The sequence below is a fragment of the Aphelocoma coerulescens genome, chromosome 9 (genome assembly GCF_041296385.1).
Source record: "Aphelocoma coerulescens isolate FSJ_1873_10779 chromosome 9, UR_Acoe_1.0, whole genome shotgun sequence".
Classification (NCBI taxonomy): domain Eukaryota; kingdom Metazoa; phylum Chordata; class Aves; order Passeriformes; family Corvidae; genus Aphelocoma; species Aphelocoma coerulescens.
This window is the reverse complement of record NC_091023.1, coordinates 21566995-21587644: the sequence shown is the minus strand read 5'-3', so window position 1 is coordinate 21587644 and position 20650 is coordinate 21566995. Positions and strand designations below refer to the sequence as shown.

Below are 20650 nucleotides of genomic sequence, written 5' to 3'. Positions count from 1 at the left end.
TTATTTGGATGAAGGGGCAGGGGTTGGAGGAAGAGCTGTCATCGCATTTTCTGAGTGACATCGATTTGTGTGGCTAACATTTTAGTAATAAAACCCAAAATGTAAATCTGTAGCCTGCTGTGAAGGGAAGTTCTACAATTTCAGTGAACACTGCAGGATTTGCTCATAAATATTCATTAAACAGGGCCTTGCTGAAAATGAAACTTAAGTACTTAAGGTAATGGAATAAAAGTAGTTGAGAAGCTCTTTTAGGCATGTTCAAAAACAGGATAGGAAAGAGAAAAGTTAAGTAGCATGAAGTCTGACTTGCTTTTTGGTGTTGAAAGATGTTTAAAACACTGTATGGTTAATGGAAGTGAAATGCCTTGTCCTACTGTTAGTGAAGCCACATTAGCTTTTGATGGAAATACTGTAAAATTTCTGCCTTCTTGGACCTGTGTTCAGTTACATCCTTCAGTGACATTATTGTGTCAGGATTTTTGCTTCTTTACATCTAGAATACAATACATGTGATTGTGTGCAATACATGATCATTGTGAATGTCATCAGCAAGGTTGTCCACGCTCAAAACAGCAAGGTTTTGTTTACTTTTCTTTCTTTTTTTTTTTTTTTTTTTTTTTTTTTTTAAATTAAGACCCCCAGAAAGAGTATAATTTTTGTTTTTGTGCCTCAGGGTATGCTGCATATTTAACCAGATGGCATTTCTGGAAGTTTTGACAGGATCCTGAGATAGCCATGGCTTTGAATTGTAAGTGCCAGCTCTGTTTTCTCAAAATAAATAGGCTGTCAGGTACTGCTGGGCTGCTGATCTCTAGAGATGGGTTTTCTCAGGAAGGGGTGGCTTTTGGAATAGGGAGAACTTTGCAGGTTGAGAGACATTCAAATAAAAGATGAGAAAAGCAAAATTTTTCCTTGTGCCCTAGAATGAGGAGATTTTTCCATCCAGTTTTTCTTTCTCACATCCAGCAGTTTTCAGTGGCTCCATGCGTTGGAGAACCTGTGCAAAATTTGGGTTCCCAGGTGAACTTACTCCTCTTTGTCCCCCAAGAGCTGACACTAGTTCTGCTCCCTGCTTGTCTTGGGAATTCCAGTGCCTTGAGTTATTGGTGCCTCAGGCTATTGGTGCCTCCTGTGCTTTTCCTGCACTTTGTGCTCCAAAAGGTCTCCAAGCTGAGAAATCCCCTATTCATTTGAGTGCAATAACCTGAAAGAAGATGGAAAGGGCAGGTTTTTAACACAATTTGACACTGAACTTTCTCAGATGTGACTCCTCTAAATTGCAGCCAGTGCCTCTTGAGAAGCAGACAGAATAGGTGTCAGAGCAGCTCCTCAAGTAAACATGGACACTTGGAAAAGCCAGGGCTGATTGGGATTCAGAAGGTCTTCTGCTGCCAAATCAACTTCATGGATACTCTCACCCTGCCTGTGAAAGGACAGCGTGAGGGAGCTGAATCTTGGAGGAAGTATTTTTGGGCAAATGTGTGGTGTCTCCATAACTGAGAAATTTTCCCCTGCTTGTCTCGAATGAAAAGCTGTTTGCTGAAAGAACAGGTGGAGTCAGTTTTTTCCTCAACATCCCATAGAGTTGGCATTGCTGTAGTGTTGCATTTAATCCTTTCCTGATGCCTTCATGGCTCGTTTGGTCTGTGTTCACATAAATGATGCACATATTGTGTCATGCTGCCTGGAAGTAGGGAAGGAAGTGCTTATCTTCCATGTAGTGAAACACAGGATTTTGTATATATTAAACCATTGCTGCTCATCTTTGACACAAACAACAAGCAAATAATATATATTTGCATACCATGTAACTATTTAATTATTTAAGATGCTGCCTTGGCTAAAAAACTCTAGGTAAATCTAATTAAATGTTGTAAGGCAAAGTGATTTGCATTCTTCATTAAAAAAAAAAAATTCAATAAAAACAATTATTATGGACTATATTTCAGTAAAAGTTCTGCTACTGAATTTGCTCTGTTATTTTTAAAATAATTGCCAGAGAAGACAATTTTTTTTTTTTTTTAAAGGAGAAACACCCCCTATTTAAATCTCATTGATTTTTTTGCTGCCCAAGCACAGCTAGGGGAGGGCTGCAGATTGGGGGCAGACACAGCACATCCCTGATGGCAGCTCTTGATGGCTTTGCTATTGCTCAGCCCAGGCAGAGACCTCCTGTCTGCAGTAGCTCTCACAAGCAGTACGGAAAGGGTAGGAGAAGACCTGAGGTGGTGGGGGGGTTGCTCCTGGTAGGGATTAACAAAATCTCTTTCTTGAGACCTGATGGCAGCTGGCTTGGCAGTGTCACACAGAGACTTTGTGCATTGGTGTGGTGGCCCTCTTATTCCACACCATAATAGAACTAAACTTTAATGTTTGTAAACTTTCTCAAAGTTTTTTGTTCTGTGTCAGTCTCTCAGTACTATGTGAAATCTAACATTGCTAAATAGTCAGAAAAAAATTCTCTTCCTTTGAATGTTACACAGGCTGTGCCAAATCCTCTTTTTCTCTCTGTATATGCCTCCTGCAACAAAGGGGGGCAGAGGGGAGCCCACGAGGATATATACTCTTGAGACACAAAGAATAACAGATGCAGTATTTTGAATCCTTCATTATTAGTCTATGCTCTGTCAGACTGTTTCAAAATGATGCCATCAAAATTCTAAAGGCCTGTAGAAACTATCACAGATGTTGTAATTATGAGAATAAATTAATGCAGGTAGTAGTCTTCATCTTTTACCTGTCCATCAAAATGAGAGTATTATTGATTTTTGAAGTCTTCATTTGAGAGTATTACTGAATTTTGAAGTCCCCTTCAGTGATCTGTTTACCTGCAGAGCTGCCATTTCAACTTGACTGTAGCATCCTAACTAAACTTTCTAAATTGCCATTCTCAGCTGAAGATGTATCACAAAATTGAACAAATGACCTTTACAGTGTAATAACATCCTTTAGCTGTGGAATTAGTGTGTTGCATCTATCACTCCTGCAGGCCTTGAGGTGTGTGCCTGGTTCTGTAGTGCCATTCCTGTAATAATGTCACAGCCTGGAGACAGACACTTCTCCCTTCAGTGTAGCTACCACTGAAATTGGTGCTCTTGTTTCAGCATTATTATTACCACCATGTGTTATGGAGGTGATAAAATAACAAAATGTATTTTTGAACTATTATTGACCTAATTTTTACTGGTTTTTTTCACCAAAGTTCATTCTTACCCTGGTTGTTATCCTGTGAATAATCTTTTGCTTAGATTAAGCAAGATAGCTAAAGGCTTGAGAGAGAGAAAACTTACTCTGAGGCTTTGCACAAATAATTAAAACACTCTATAAACTGCTGTACACAACAGGATATTTTGGTGCTCTAGAAACTTAACTCTCAATTGGAAAGAGAAATATGTACTCATTGCTTCAAAGAACAATTAGGTGCTTTTAATAATGCACTCGCAAAACTTTACATGCTGTAGCTAATAAAATGGAATTTAGTTTACTAAGTACTCGTAAATGAAAGACAAGGCTTTTATCTGCAGCAATTTACAATGTATATAGTAACAGAAAATGATGATTCACAATGAGAACTTAAAAGTGTCTGATTTAGGCTTCTAATTTTCAAGTCAAGAGGATTTAGCATTCACAAATGAAAATGTTAGTTTGTGTAGATTAATCTTGTAAATTAATTAAGGTACACAACCCCGGGATGATATTGGCAAGCCTTATGATTGTCAGTTGTTCCTTAGTAGAGGTGTGATCCTGGCAAGGAGTACTGAAATGGGTGTTGGCAGAAGTTCTCACTTAGGTCTCACCTGGGGAAGCACCATTAAAATTGGGAGTAATTTTGAGAGGAAGCAACAGAATACTACAAGGTCTGACCATTGGGGAGAGAAACCAGAAATACTGCATTGCTGTTTGTCATAAATGACCAGCTGTAACAAATTTGAAGGACCTGATCCATTCTGGGAGTTAGTTCAGATGGTGACAGCACATCCTCTGTCACTAAGGGCAGCACAAAAGGGTGAGATCACACTTTTGAAGACAGAGGCTGTTGCTGGGTTTTGTGGAGTGGTAAAAATGTCCCAGAAAATAAGGAGAGCTGCTCCCTCAGTACCTGCAGGGTGCCCATCTCATTATCTTCAGGGAGAAAGCCACACGTGGCTAGGCCAACCATTCCCTTGCCCTCTGTTGTTTTCCCACTGCAGTTGCACAGCCCTGTTTATACATATTCTTGAGTATAATCTTTATCTTTGTAATAACTGTGCTTCTGCACTCTTGGGTGTGCTGCAGGAGTTGTTATAGCTCCAGTTAAGTAGGTTTCTAAAACTCACTTCCTCTTAGAGATCTCTGTTGTACCAGTCACCTCCATTACCATCCCCACAGCTGACTTTCTGGAGTCTCAAATCAAAACTTGTGAGGCATTTCAGTGAGTTCCCATCAAATTTCATAGCTCACTACTTGTATATCATAAGATTTGAGCTCTTGTGTTTCTGAAAGGGAAAAGTTGCTTCTTTCACTTTGCAGCAATTTTTTTTTTCTCAAAAATTTATGTAATCTTTGAGCCTGAAGGAAGAGAGAGACTAAGAATAAAGTACACCTATGGATTCATCATAGAGACTCAGCAGTCAGAAGCAGTCAGAAGCATCAAAGAACAGTCTTATTTACATTTAAAGCTAATTTGAGGACAGTTATACTGCTGGTGACATTCCTGGTGTGTTTACTTGAATCTGAAATGTAGATATTCCTTAGTTTGAGAACACACTGTGTGTGACTGTGTGGGCATCAGCAGCATTGTGATTTGCTTTCAAGCAAAAGGAAAAATGAACAAAGAAAGAGTGAGTCACCGTAAAGACAGGAGAGTGAGAGTGGAAAAATGTGGACAAGTATCTCTAGCAATAGACAAAGTTTAGGGAGGCCACTGATGGTAATATTATACTTTTATTTCCACAAGAGAATAAGAACACCATTCAAAAGTTGGACCAGCTCTTACAAGGGATTGGAAACTCTTTTGGCTAAAAGAAGGCTGAACTTAGTTCTCTGTGGTTTCTCACAAAAGTGTAAAATATTTGTGTTTTGCTCAATATTGTTCCACTTGCATTTTGTTTGGAAACCAGATGTGGGAAGAAAAGACCTTGTGCCTCTCACTGATTCTAGAAGTGTTAATTTGTGCGTCTTTAGGACGGCACCTGCCAGAGCTATCAAACCCTGGATCAAAAATGATGTTTACCTGAAGTCAGTCCCCACGTGGGACTGTCTGATGCTGTGGTGTGGGAGGGCTCTGGGGGAACAGCCTGACCAGGAGACGCTGTATTTGCAGCCCCCTTTCATTTCTAATATTGCCATTCACCAAATGTGAAAGCTGGAGCTGTTGCAACTATTAACTGCACCTCTTACAGCCATTCTCTGTGAAATTATTCTGAAAAATAGAAAAATATACAGCACTAATAACTAGAAATCTTTTAGAAATCTGGGCAAAAAACCAGCAATGCAGGACTTAGTTTTGATTATATTAAATTTATTTGTGGTGATGCAGCTCAGATGTGATGCCTAATATAAATCTAAATCTAATGTTTGTGCTCAAAAGGAAATACTAATTAGCAAGGTGGGATAACTGTCTGCACCTCTCCTCCTCCTTTTAGTATCAAGAGGATGAAATGAAGTAGTTCTTAATGTGTTCTCATCCAATTACATTTGGCTAAAATTATTCATTGATCACTAATCACTGGCAGTTGTTTACACAAAACAGTGCTTGTATACAGCATGCAGCATATTGAGGATTATTGCTATAATAGGAGCTAATCAATGAAAACCACTTGTGACTCTCTTAATGAGGTGATAGTGAAAGGGGTTTTTTTTCTTTACCACAGCAATAGCTTTTTCAAACCAGACAGAGCTCTTTGCATCCAGCAGGAAACTGGTTTGCAGCATTAGATTGCAGGCACCATTTTTCTGTTTCTCTCTAATAATATTAAAGTTGAAAAACGATTATTCCGGTCCCCCTTTATTAAACAAGCTATTACAAAGCAAGTGAAGGATTTCTGCACCTTCAATTTTCCACCTAATAATAGTAAAGTATTTTCATTGTTGCCTTGACAATATTAACGCTATTTTTTTTCCCAATGCCTAAAGCAAGGAGTCTCACCATTTTCTTTGCCAGGCTGAAACAGATTGTGGCTTTAGACTTTAATATTAAAGACAGGTTTCTTTACTGGATTTCACAGTGATTGGTTAATTCACAAGCTTGATGTTCACCAGTAGACGAGATGTAGAAGTAAACTAAATCTTCACAATAGCCTTTGGATTATTCTTGACAACACCAATGTTTTGCACTGAGACATACCTTAACTCTAGAACTCCAATGTACCTTAATATAAACACATGTCAGATATTAGGCATTTAGGCAAAGTTCATGTCGTTGGCCTACGTTTTTTTTTTCTAGTTTATCATGCCATGGTTCTGCCTTAAAGCTTCAGAAACACTCATTCTGGTATTTTTGGAGGTGCTGTGTTCTCAAAGATCTGCTGATTTATTAGAGAACAGTGCATTCAGCACCCCTAAAAATAGATGGGTGAAGTTTTGGCTTCAGAGAACATTCATTTTTGCAATCAGGAATGGGATGCAGAAATAGCCTTCCCCAGGCATGTGCTCTGAATGTCAGGCTGCAGCTTGCTCTGTTCCACCTCCAAACAGTAAGAAATCTAAGATGGAATGATCTTCATTGGAAGATCCTTTAGTTACTTCTTTTTAATTATTTATGCTGAAAATATTGCAAGTGCAACGGGAAGCTAAAAGTTCTTATATTATGCAAATTCAATGAGACTTCGGGGACAGCCATTAATATTTGCATGCTGGATAGTTTGGTTTGCTGCTTCAATTATCTGAAGCTTGATCACTGTGTGTAATCATAATCTGTTCATAAAACTACCCAGGCCTGTCAGCACAGTGCCTGAAATTAAGCTTCTTCTGCTTGTGCAGAGCTTATGAAAAATTGAGTGGCAGTTCATTTTCACAAAACATGACAAACATAAAAGAAATTATGAATTAATTTTAAACCCTGCTTAGCACAGTCTTATCAATTTGATGGAACCTTTTGTCTTAGAGAAGTCTGGCATCAGAGCTGATACGCTTAATTAGTATCAAGCATCTCAAAATGTCTGTGACTGGCAGGTTAGATCATTTTGTGTCCTCCCCCAACCTCCCTATGAATTGCAGTTTGAAATGTAACAGTTTTCATTAGGGAAGCTGGCTAACATAACTTTCACACCTTTACATCAAATTAAACACATGACAATGCTTCATCTGCAACAGCAATCCCAAAGACTGGCACAACCCACCAAATCAAAGATAAATAAAGACACATTTCCTGCTGTGGAGTCTCTTTAGATTTGAGATTAATGTCTTGTAATGGGAATATACTTTGTTTTTAATGTGACTGTAATGTTTTTGGTTAGCACTTGGAAAAATTAACCCATCTGACACAAGAAATCAAATAGGTTGCTGGATATCTCCAATAAGCACTTTGGAGATGATAAAAATTGGAGTGTTTTATTAAAAAATTCTGCCGCCTGTCAGGGAGATTTGAAAGCAGTATGTACCTTATCCAGGTATTCTTCAAATAATTATCTTCCTGGATTATGCTGAGGTAGGGGTGTCCCTAGTGTGAAAATAAGGATTTGAGTCCCAAATATTTATCTAAGAGATATGAACGGATATAATTTGTCTCCTAGAGAAAGGGGAGAAAGAGTAGAATAATAATAATTAGGGATGATAAAAATAATTGTCTAGGTTCTCCTGTTCTCTCACTGAAGTGAAGCCTTGTAATTAATTACACCAATTTCCTCAAGGTAATTCCTGGACTGTGATGATGTAACAGGAGTATTGCTAGACCTATAGAATGGTAGAATAAGTTTAGAATCTTTCAATTTCTCCTATCCCTGCATATTTTTAGCAACATCTAGAGAAAAAGTTGGGTGTCCAGAAAATATTGCATAAAGTTGTGCTCATGGAAGAGCTATTAAAGCTTAGTTGAATTTGGACTGTAAAATCTTAAATCTAACTATGTGGCAGTCAAACTATACTTGACTTTTGGATATTGATGAGATAATCACAGTGGTGAACCCTTGCTCTGTGATACATTTTGAATCTTTCAATAAAGACTTTTCAATTCTTTGTTGATATTTTCTGGACTTTCAGTCAGGCTCAGCTATGCTTCATGTTCTTTTCTCCTACTGGCATCTAACTCCCATTGGAGTTACTGGGATAATTTGCTGAGGAAGGAGGACAAGTTTAGACCTGTGTCATGTATTTCTTTTTTATGTGCAAAGAGAGGGAGAAAGAATGAAATTGCCCTCAAGTATCTCAAAGAAGAAAAAGGTAATCTTTTTTTTCTCTGCTCTGCAAAATGATTTTTTTTTTTTCCATTTCATTTTTTTTCCCCAAGAGTCTTCTGCCTCTCAGAGTCTGGCTGCCTTAAGTTCACATTGCACTGGTAGAAATGGATGTGGTTTATATACCTGCAGGAGCCTGGACTCTGAACAAACAGTGTGATCATGCTTAGGATTATGTTAAGGAGATACCTCAAAATTTGTTCTACAATCCTGAGCGTTCCATAAACCTTTCTATGACTTTCATAATGTGTTTTTGTGTGAACTTTGGCTCTTCCTGTTGCTCCTCCTGTGGTCTTTACCACCTTGCCAGGGCTTTAATACATGTCAAATAAGCACCTTTTTCTGCATTCCAGCTTGAACTTCCATCTTCCTTCATATCTGTTTGGACCATTCTGGGCCGAATCTAGTTTCCCTCTTACAGTGAAAATGTTGTGAACTGAGGAAAACAACCTATTTCAAGAAGGCTGGATTCTTTCAGGCTGAGAATATTTTTATGCTGCTAGCTGTGCTCTCCCCAGAGGAACCTTGGCTTAACTCTAAACTCAGTTGTCACTGCTAGTCTTCATTTCTCATCATTTCCAGAATTACTGTACTGTAAAAGTAATTTCTGAAATATCATTACAGATTAAGACAAAGCTTTTTCTTTTTATATCATATAGCTTGGAGAGCCTTGGTATGCTAAGAGACCTGTTTGTGTCAGGAGAAAAATGATTTTTTTACTTACATTTCAAATTTAATAGCTACTAAAAGCATTTACTCATTATGCAGCTACCACCACACGGAGCCTTTCATACATATATTGTTGGTAATGACAATACTGCTTTTTAAAAATTTTTTTTGAAATGAAATTACCAGAAATGCAGCTAATAAGGCACAACTTGGCAAATCAGTAGTAAGTGCTAGTCCATGTGCTGCTCACTGGTTGTCCTCATCCTGTGCCTTTGATTTCCAGCAGCAGTGCAGGGATGGGTCATGAGTGTGTTCTCATACCCTGAATCTTTAAAAATTTGCTGCTCTGCAAGTTTTGGGGCTTTTTTTTTTTTTTTTTTTTGCCTTTGTGCATGAAAAACTGCTAGGATCATATGTTAGCACTAACTTTTTTATTTCTCTCAGGCCTATGGAACAAAGAAGTTGAAATTTGCACAGATATCATTATGGAATACTTCTTGCATCATGGAAAATTTCATACCTGCTTACACAAGCTCCACTCTCTGAACTTGGTGGAGATGTTTCTTTTTTTAGGCAGGAAAAGATTGGATTTGACTGTATTTGTAGCTTTCCTTTATTCAATAGAAATACTCTGCTAAAAGTGGTTTGTTTTTGCTGCATGTCAGCAGTGTAAATGACATGCTTCAGAGCAGCGGTGGGCACTCCAAAGTGGTCAGCCTGATGTTTATTAGGATTTTTATATCATCTTGAGTGGCATGTGATTAAAGGGATGATTTTGAAGTTTCACACTGTGGCTCTGTTAATGCACTTGTCATTTTTCAAGTGGTACTAGTGCAGGAGTCGTGGAGTGGTTCTTTATGCCCCCAGTAAAGCAAACCTCTAATGAAGAGCCCTTTTCCTTCTACCTAGTGCTATATGCAGTTCAACTTTTTAAGGGAAAATAAAGAACTTAATGACAACTTCATGTCCAGCTATGAAAACTGGCATCTCCTGTGTTGCCTTGAGTTTCCTTTCTGCCTTTTAGCACTCTTGGGTGTCAGACAGGTGTGCTAATCTAAACCTTCCCTCAGATTATTTACTCGGATTTCTGAGTTGTACACACCTAAGTGTACTAAAGTCACACTCCTAAAAATGTCTGCCAGCCTTGGCCTCGGGGGGAACGTTTTCTTCCAATCCCTAAATTGTCAATTTGTCCTGGAAGTGGAGCTTCTGTGCTAAACAACAGGGAGTAGTGGAGGGCAGGACAATTGTACAGAGCAGGAGACTTGAAGCACCTGGCAAATATTTGGCTGTGCAGTTTTTCCCACAGGAATGTAATCAGCTCCCTTCTTCCACCATCTGGAAGAGGGAGCATTTTTGCCAGCAGAGGAACTTGCTCTGCAGTCCCCATCCTGCCTGCCTTCTGTTCTTTTCTCCACAAAGAGCATTTTCTCCCTTTCTGACTTCACAGGCTGATCCAGAATCCCACGTGGGAAAGTAAATGGAGGTGGCAGTATTGTGGGATGGATACTTCTTGATTTTGTCAAAAAAAACCAAACAAACAAAACCCAAAACAAAACAAAACAAAAAAAAAAAAATGGAAGGAAGTAAGTTACATTCTACTCAAGCTTTTTCAAGCTTGGAGAGGATGTGCTGACCTGTGGAAAATAATGGTCAACACTGGCTTTGAAATGAAGCTGTGCTTTTTGCTATTCCAAACCGTATTTGAACATCTTCCAAATGATTTGGTAGAGTTTCATGGATAGAGATGAAACAGAATGGGGTACAGTAGCTTGGGGTTTATTTTGTTTTGCTTTTCCATCATCCCTTAGCCAGAATTTCTCTGCAATGGAGATTCTGGTTCTGTTTGAAGCCATGCTTTCTTGTGTGTCAGAGATGCGGTTCATGTGTGCAAACACAGGCATTAGTGAGCTGCATCAGTGCATCTTTAATTCTGCTGAGATGTTGTTGTCAGTGATGAGAAAAGTGCCTTGCTTCTTAGCTCAGAGTTGCTTAGAGGTGTTATTCCTGCAGTATTGGCTTTGAGACTTCCTTGTGACATGTAGTCGGTGTTTTATTAACTTTGGGGTTTTTTTAAATGTAATTAAAGAGATGAAAGTAAATTATCATTTCTAGTTGTTATTGATGGAGTATGGTAAACACACTTGCAAATTATCTGCTGCCCCTCAGGTTAGGTGGGTTCTTTATGTAACCAGCAGATTTTGGTTATTGTTTTGATGCAAGTGTGTTACAGGGACATGTACATGCACAAGCCCAGGTTGTGTGTGTTGCAGGGGCAGGGCTGTAGGATCTGTTTGTGACTGCAAGACAGCTCCTCTCTTCTGCTTACATGACTGGAAAAGGTCATAAAGATCATCAGGAAGATGTTTAACATGCTCATGGTTTAGCCTGTAGCCTGTCTGAAATGGATTCTCTGGGTTACTTTTCACCACCCAGGCTGGTTAAGTGAATGTCAGGCATGAAGATGAGAATGGGAACCTCAGAGTTAATGTTACATCAGCCCCTGAGAAGTCACATCAGGAGCAAATCCCCTGCTACTACCAGGGCCAGTTAAACAAGGTCTGAAGGATGTGATGCACTGTAGCAAGCTAAGGGGAAAAAATGAAGTTATTTAACAGCATTTAATTAAAATGTTTCCCATAATAACGGTGCATGCATCTTTAATGATCGTGAAAACTGTTTTTGTTGCTTGTTCTTCATTTTGAGCACCAGTTCTCACAGAATTTTCATATATAGGGCAGAGTATATGTGATAATCAACAACTGTTCAGACGAACGAAGTTGGTGTTAAAATATTAATATTACAAAATCAAACAGTCTTTTCTTAAAAATAAAAGCCATTTACTCCAGAGCAAAGCTCAATTGAAGCAACGTGATTCCTCCTTGTCCTTTTATCCATAAATAATGGATCTTGAAAAAATGTAAGGACAACTTTGTGAGTTGTTAAGGGTGAGAAATATTCAAAGATTCGAACCACGAATAAAGTATTATTTAAAGTAGTTAATCAGATGTTGATTCTGGGGATTTTTGTTTCTAACCTTCACTTTTACATTGCTCTCAATGTGCCAGTTAGTTCTTAGGGAAGATTATTTCATTTTCAGAGTGTAGTGAAGAACTAAATCACTTCTGATTGAGCATCTACCAAAGTGCTGGGCAAGTCACACACTTTTTATTTGTATTATTTGCACCTCAGAGGGAGGACAGATGCGGACCTCTGAGAGAGGACTGGAAATCAGTAAAAGAATAAGACCAGCAGATGCTCAGATTATCAAGCCTAGAGTGGCTAAATCTTGAAACTGTAGTGCTTGTGATCCCAAAGTCAGCACAATCTGCCAGAGATGTTGCTGGTTTAAGTGGCCATTTGTCTTGTACGAAGTGAAAATAACAGGGGAACCGAAGGCAGTTATTTATTAATTTGTTATTCTGGAGTTTGAGACACTTCAAGCACCTATCCAAGTCACAATGTCCTGAAGTTCTTTCTCATCAGCTCTGAACACAGGTTTTATAAATCAAGTCTTTCTGTGCATGTTATTTTGGTGTGGTGTGTTATTTTTAACCTCCCTTGCTGCAATGATGTCGGAGTGATGAAGCTGGGACGTGTTTGAGTGCTCTGTGGGAAGCAAAGCTGAGACCAGTTTTACAATCTCCATCCTGAAAACCAAACACACAATGTTCTTCTGAACCTGCTTCCCCTCCAATGAGCTGCTCAGTGCCTCCTTTAAACCATGCAGCACATCTCCTGCTTCATCTCTCCTTACAAAACAGGAAAGGAAAACTGCTGCAGAATCAATGTGCACCCACCCAGAGGCTGCTGCTGCTGCAGAAGGGGCACTGCTGTCCCCCAGCCGTGCCCACCCTCCTGCTGCAAAGCATCACTCTGCTGAACTGTGTCCATTTAATGGCTCCTTTGAATTCAGATAATCCTTGGATTCAGATAATCAGAAACAGAAAATGGATCTTAAACTTTTTTTTTTAAAAAAAAACAACTGTGTCAAAATATTTTGCTAGCAAAGTGGTACTGGTTAAGCAATATTTGCCTGATACAAAGCCTTTAAAATGCTTACCTTTTTTACAAAAATTATTTTGAAGAACTGTCCTTGGGCAGTTAGCCTGGACTTGTAAGCTATAGATCTTAATTATATTATAGAAATTTTAGATGCAAAAATAAGAATTTTCACTAAGTTATAATTTTAAGTAGCTAATGCGCCAAGGATATATAACTTAGAGTTGAGTTTCCATCTCATTCCTTAGTTTGAAAACCTTTGACTGGTGTATTTCAGAATTTTGTCTTCATTGAAATAACAGTCAGAAAATTTTGTAAGGAAGTTTCTGATGGAGAAATCTGAAGCAGAGCAACAAGAGTGGGTGGTGGAAGTGACAGAAATTGCCACAGTCGATGTCAAAGACTGTATGAGAGGTTTACAAATAGGAGAGGTAATGGCATTAATAATGTTTTGCATTACTGCATCAATTACCTGATTCACTGTGCCAGGGAAGAACGGGATCTAATAACTTCCATCTCTTCCTATTGAAGCATATTAGCTCTCCATTTGCTGAGGGGTTTTAATTTGCAGAGAGAGGAAATGCTGTTTGACCCAAGTGTTTGTTGAATACAAACCAATGACAAATATATATGTGTAATCTAACTGCAGTTTACAAAAATATTTTCAGAAAAAACATTCAGTGAAATCATTCGATGTCTCTAGTTTGATTCACAGTACGTAAGAAATCTATATTCACATTCTAAAATCTACAACTAAGCAACTAAGACTTTCTTTTCTCTGCCTCTTGGATTTATTTTGAGACAGGAAATACAAAGTGTTCCCTTTAAAATATGAGTGTGGTGGCCAGTGCATGTCTTTTTTTAAAAATAAAATGAAATTGGTAAATTGGGGAGGAGGCTTTCAAAGAAGAGTGGAGTTTAGTTATTTGAATTTGCTGTAACATATTGTTATCATAGAATCATTTCTATGGTAAGGGACACATTTTTGTGGAAAGATATTAATGCACAGAAGTTCTGTAGGGATTTGTAGCTCCATAAGAAGAGCAAAATGCATGTTGAAGAATGGCTCAGAATGAGCCTCTTTGCGCTTGTCTGGGAAATCCAGTTGTTAGTGTATCTGGGTGCTGGAATGGAAATATTACAAAAACCTTTTCTGACCCCCTAGCTTGAGCCATTCAATGTAATATATGCAAGGATGTTACAATTTCTTGATCTTTTTACTTGAGTAAAAATTTTAATTATAAATCAGAGAAAAATATAAATATTGCTAAAATAACTTCCTGAATTCCATTCAGTCCCAGGAACCATCACCAAAGAATTTGATTAAAAGAGTCAGAGCTGTGCTAACGGCAGTTTTCTCCAGTGTGGTAAAGCCTTTATTAAAATTCCAATTAAATTCACCAAGAGGAAGGCTGCTGTTTGTGCCACTTGTCCTGGGAGCCACAGGCATCTCTGTCCAGTAGAAATGTTTTTTTTGCTTGTTAATTGTATTCACATTTTGTAACATTAATGTATAGAAAGGTATAGAATCAGGATTAGGACTTGAGGGCTTCTGGATAAATTGTTGGTTTCTGTAATGGTGTTTGCACTATGTGTATACAAGGGTAGGTTAACATATTTAATAGGAATTTTTGCCCTTTGGTATGGGAAAGGATTAAAATAGGAGTAAACATTATATATTGGTGACCACTTTGCGTGTATTTGAATTCTTTATAAAAGATATTCTCACTTTGAATGACCCTATAAACATTAATGAAGCCAGGCTGTATTTTCTTGAGATTCATGCAAAGTTAATATTTGAGGAAGCTGAGTATGAAGTACTGTCATGGAGAAGCAGTGTGGCTGTAATTTTTAAAGATGTAAATATTGTATAAGGTTTGTAGCCAGTGGATCCTGCTGACAAAGGTCTGTCCAAGGCTGGCTGGAGAGCAGTGTAGGAGAGGCTGCTCAGAGAAAAACTCTGATCCTAGGTAGTAATATCAGGCATTTGTTTCCAGTCAAGTGTCCTCAAAGCCAAAGGGATGAGGAATAGGCTTCCAGCCCTGTAGAATTTGCTCATCAGAATGTTTGTATGATATTAATGATAAGGAATATTAGACTCGTACTCCTGGTTTATATTTAATGAGGATACAGCATTTCACATGGAAACTTAAATTGTTGTGTAGCACCACTCAGGAAGATGTACCTTACGACAAGAATAAAATATCTTCTTCCCCATTGCAGAGGGGCTCTTTACAGGAGAATTGAGTGACAGGACAAGGGGGAGTGGGTTCAAACTGAAAGGGGGCAAGCTGAGATCAGACATCAGGAAAAATTTCTTCCCTGTGAGGGTGGCAAGGCAGTGACACAGGTTGCCCAGAGAAGATGTGGATGCCCCATCCCTGGAAGTGTGCAATGACAAGTTGGAGCAACCTGGTCTAGTAAAACATGTCCCTGCCCATGGTGAGGACTGGGAGCTAGACAATCTTGAATGTCCCTTCCAACCCAGGCCATTCTGTGATTATATGATCTGTTTTCCCACAAATCTACTTGTGTGTAGCATTTCTGATTGACCCCGTATTTGCTGGTCTCAAGACTGGATGGAAATGTTTATAAAAGCTAATTTTGCAACTTTAGCAACTACCAAACCTCCCAATGCCCAGCATGGCTTGGGAGTCCCATCATTAGGAGTGCGAGCCCAGGAAGCTGCTTCAGGTGGTGGCACTTAAAATTTTGAACAGGTCATGGGGGTCTGGACCTGCTGCTTCTTGGTGATTGCTGTAGCATGTTCTGTGTGACCAAAGATGCAGAGCTGTCCTTGCTGGCCATGATCCATCAGCTCTTCGAGGACACAACCACCCCACTTCCACCAGCCCAGGGGCTCCCAAACTGAGGAGAGGTGGTGCATGGACACCCCGGTGTTATTCCTGCTCTTTGCTGTGACTGATGCCATGAAGATTTTTGCCTTTTCTTTTATACCCCTGTTATACCTTTTTACAACTTCTGTATTCCTAGTGCTTTTTGCCTACATTCTTGGACTTGTTTGTTAAGCTAAGAGACTATAAACATTTTAGAAGCTTCGTAGCCAGGGATCAGTGTGCCCCAGACCCCAGGGTCCTCTCCAGAACACAAACCAAGATAGAACCATCCAGGGGAAGGTTCCTTGGGGAGGGGGGCTCACTTGAGCCTCTCATTGGGGAATCTTTGATAGCTATGCTAATTAGTAACACCTATAATGATATACCCAATGTTGGGGAGGGGGGAGACAGAAGGACTCAGCGGGGTGCATCTCGATGCACATGACCTGGACGTGTGCACCTAAGGATCCTTAAAATAAATACCAAGGTAAAATCCCTTTTCCCCTTCTAACCGTGTGTGACTCTTTATTTTAAGACCAGGAAAAGGCATCAGACTAATTGCAGAAATCCTGTGATGGCTTTAATGAAGTTTATGGCAGTTACTTAACATTATACACAGAGCTTGCTGTAGGTGGCAACTGTAGGATTTGCTGAACTCACAGGTTTTTGGAGTGTAGCACTGAAACAGCTTAAGGCTCCATCAGTTCTAGTTCTGCCATTAAGCATTGCCCCACTCTGCAAAATGAATATGGATGACATCTGAGAAGGTTATGCTAATTAGCCTGGTTGAAGTCATTCCATGGCTCAGATTGCGTAAATTAATATTTTTAACTCTCATTTTAATGGGAGGAACAATTGAAAGCAACTCTAAAATGAGAGCATCATAAAAAGCTATTGCTAGCCTGTAGATGTGACTCTAGATGATGATGATGCTAATAAAGAGAGGATAACATGTTTTTCTAAATATCTTTCTCAAAAGATATGGAAATGAAGTCTAATACATACATTTCAGGGTTTAGTTTCTATGTATTTATTCTACTACTGTACAAGTAAAAGATAGTAATTTATAAATATGGTACAAAATTTGAATGTTATGAACTTTAAAATTTTTAGAAAAACTATTGAGTCTTTTTAGTATTGAAATTAGGTGTTTTAGAGTGATAGGTGCAGACCAAATTGATTTCACATTTTTTCTGTTTCAGTGCAGGTGATCTGCTCAGCTGAGCTAGTCTCTGTCTGCATATTTGAAACTACCATGGGTCTCTTTGCTTCTGAAATATTTAAATACCTTGGTTTTTTCTGCAGTATTGTGTGGAAGACCCAGGTTAACTTTGTTTGCTCCACAGAGATGCTGTTATGCCTTTTGTGTAATGCTGTGCTTATGTATATTTGTTAGAGGATTTTGGAATTCTCAGTCATCTCTTCTGTAGTTTCTGGGGTAGAAAAAAAAGCCATAATCTCTCCCCTACCCCACTTAGGAAGCCACTTAAACACTGAAATTTCCCAAAATGTTGTTAAAAAAAGAAAAATCCTTCTCCTTTTACATAAATCTTAAAATTTTGCAGGGCACAGCATTGCTTAAAAGAATTTAAATGTAGAAATGGAGTGTAGAGGACTAGGTTAAATTGACATTTCCAAATATTTTGTGTAATGCCCCATGATTTCACTCATCAAAACACTGAGACCTAAATATGCATCAAAACCCCACTATCGGAAAGAACCTCAGGTCTAAGACAGCAGGTGTGCCAGGACATATTTGAATATCACTGGAGATGTGACTGTAGCATATTTAGACATATTTCTGCATTATGTGTGAGTGATGGGACTAATGATGGAACAACTGAAGTTTCATGTAAGGTTGTGGGAAAAAATTTTGCAATTTGTGAGTTATTTGGCCAATTTGTGCTACATCATCATCCCTGAATTGCCACCTAAAGGAGCTTAAGGGTTCAGGTATGTCTGCCTTAGCCCAATGTGTCCTTGTAGATTCACAGAAAGAGGTTTTAAGGTGAATTCAAAATCTTGGTAAGAAAAAATTTCGTTTGTGTATGAGATTATCTGAATATCACCATAGAAGTGGCTGAGGAGACAACCCTGAGGAGCTGGGCAGAGACACCTCCAAAGAGCCACTGAAGGGGGATCAGCCTGGCAGGAGGGGAACCAGAGCTAGGACATATTAGAACAAGCAATGGACTAAGGCATTTTTGTATTTTAATATTTATTGTTATTTAATCACTTTGCAGTTTAATTTACAGTAGCAGCTGCTGTAAAAACACCAATTCCACCCCAGCACTTCTGCCTGGGGGTGGCAGGTCCATCTCTGCTCCTCTGAGGATGCCTGAGCCACGCTGCTGCTGCCTGAGCCACTTGCCCTTCCCACACGTGCTGTAGCTGAACATATCCACCCCCTGAGGGGTTCAGAGAGAGCTCTGACAGAGGTTTTCAACCTCTGGCACGCTGTCCCAAACAGGCTGGGCTGTAGCTTTAAACCTTTGAACGCTTGGCATGAATTATTTTATAGGAATAGTTTAAAGAATTTATTGCATTGAACATCTCAGAAGCATGCACACGTGGCATGCAAGAAGGCTCTTGCTGTCTAAAACAAAGTGATAGCCCCATGTGAACTTTGATTTTAGGTTTTTTATCTCAGGCTTTGGACATGTTTTCCCCTGGCTTAAACTATTTTTTAAGGGCAGTGACTATGTGTCTTTTCTGTGTTAATGTTTGTGTGGAAAAATACCTGTTGGGGTAAAAGACAGCCTGCATGGTCTGACACACAAGTGTTTATCTCTGTACAAGACACTCTGGCAGGATTTTTTTTTTTTTTGCCAAAACCCAAAAATTTCCCATTTTTGTTTTGGATTTCATAAGTGGCTTGCTTGCATTTAGTTTCTAATTAAGCTTGGTTTTATATTGAGAGATTATTTCCAGTAATGCACCTCAGATAAGCAGGTGACAGCAAACCACAGACAAATCCATCATGAATTCTGGCATTATCAATCACTCTTTAGCTAATGCCAAAATCTCCAAAGACAAGCATTTAACTCTGTTCAATGTATTACTGTATGTCAATTGCTGATAGAGAGTTTTTTTAATGATTTTGGATGTGTCATGCTCCACTTAAAATTCTCCAATGTTTCCACTGATAAATGCTGAGGCATAACTGTCATTTGCATGAGCAGAAGCTGTAATTATAAATGTACTTATGGTCTGTGCTGAAGTCAGGAATGCAAAGAAGAGCGTTTGCTAATGTAGAAATATAAATAATGGTTACTAATGTTCACTGTTTAGCATAGAAATTATATTTCAGATCATTTCAGATACACTTTGGTTTTTTTAAAAATTAGGAGGCTGGATTTTGTAATATTTAGTATTTTGCAGTTGGTGATCATATAAAGGTTGGCAAGATTTGTGTATCCATTTATGAAATGAGAAAAAAGTGTCAGAATTAACTGGTTAATTTAAGATTTAAGGTTAATGAAGACAATTTGAGAGGTGTCTGCACCTCCTGAGAGCTGTATCCTCAATTTTTCTTTTTATTTATCATCTTTGGATGAATTCACAGTTTAGGAAAGATTCTGTTGCTCTCAAAACATGAAGCAGTTTTTGAGCTAATCAAAAGTTGCTGTTTGCTGGCAGGAAGGCACTGGATTTCTGTTCAGTTTATGTTCAGTTGGAAAAGAAATACTTAAATGATTCTCACCCACCAAAATAAAGAGGCACTTGGGTGGCTGGAGATGGTGAGATGCTCTGAGCTGTCTCATCTGCCCCCTGCCCAAAGGAGCAGCTGTACTGTGATGCTGCCTCAAAGGAAGGTGTGGAGGTGCATCAGCCACTCGTTTTGCTGGCATTATTCAAGGGATTTACCAGACTGGAGCAGCCCTTTAGCTACTCCAGAGGCTTCAGAAATACCCCAAGGCTGTACAGATTTGAAAAGTGCATCTTTTAGTTACTGGAGAAGTAGGAGTGCTGATGGTTCTGGTTATGATCCAGAAGGATACCAAGAACTAAGATATTTACCAAAACTTTTGTAATCCAAGTTCTTTGTCTTCCCTCATAATCATCTCATTAATGTCCTTTCACTGAAGACAGATCATTCCATATCGTTTCTAATTAATAGTGTCAAGATAAGACAATTTTCCAATGAAAAATGTTTCCCCTGAGTTAAATTTGATGAAATGAGCAAATAGCGACACTATTTGTCTATTGATTTTTATTTTTAGCATTGATTCATACTATCTTGTTCTGTATCAACTCTGCTTTGGCAGTATGTGAGTTTGTGGTCTCTGGATCACAGCAGATGCCTTTAGGAGGCTCCTTTTTAAAATGTTTGATTTCTTAGATGCAGTAGATTAACAGTAATGAAATAGTTTGAGTTGCATGTAGGATCTATTTTATAGCCAGTACTTTAGACTCTGTAGACTAAAGTTGGCTCCATGGGTAAATTTTTATAATAAAAGCCAAAAACTAACAGGGCTTTTTTAAAATTTTATTTTTAACTCATTACAGTAAACAAAGGTCATGTCCAATTTATTCTAACACATTTTAGCAAAAATGATGCACAGGCTTTCTTTAAAATGAATTAAAAATTGCTTTTTAATGACAGTCCATGTTGTTTAAATTGCTTCAAATACCAAGTACAGAGCTTGTTCAGTTTTGCTGGGATCCTCTTACACAACCAAAGTTACAGGAATTATTTAGCACGCATTTATTAACTATAAATTTATCTTTGGTGCCTAGATTCTATATTAAATATGCTATTCATAAACA

The 20650-nt window shown here is 38.6% G+C and overlaps 1 protein-coding gene and 1 long non-coding RNA gene across 13 annotated transcripts in view; both read left to right on the top strand.

The window, feature by feature from the left end:
* Positions 1-20650, top strand: part of NLGN1 (neuroligin 1) — a 428954-nt gene that overhangs the window by 288890 nt on the left and 119414 nt on the right. The gene's annotated exons all lie outside the window — the stretch shown is intronic.
* The window catches only part of LOC138114481 (uncharacterized), an 89263-nt gene that overhangs the window by 6203 nt on the left and 62410 nt on the right, over positions 1-20650 (top strand). The window contains exons 2-3 of one of the 2 annotated variants that reach the window (XR_011152645.1): positions 674-748; positions 1284-1812. The exons of the other annotated variant lie outside the window; for it this stretch is intronic. This is a non-coding gene — a long non-coding RNA (uncharacterized lncRNA). Of the gene's footprint in view, positions 1-673; positions 749-1283; positions 1813-20650 lie in introns of those variants that run through there. 2 annotated transcript variants of the gene reach the window in all.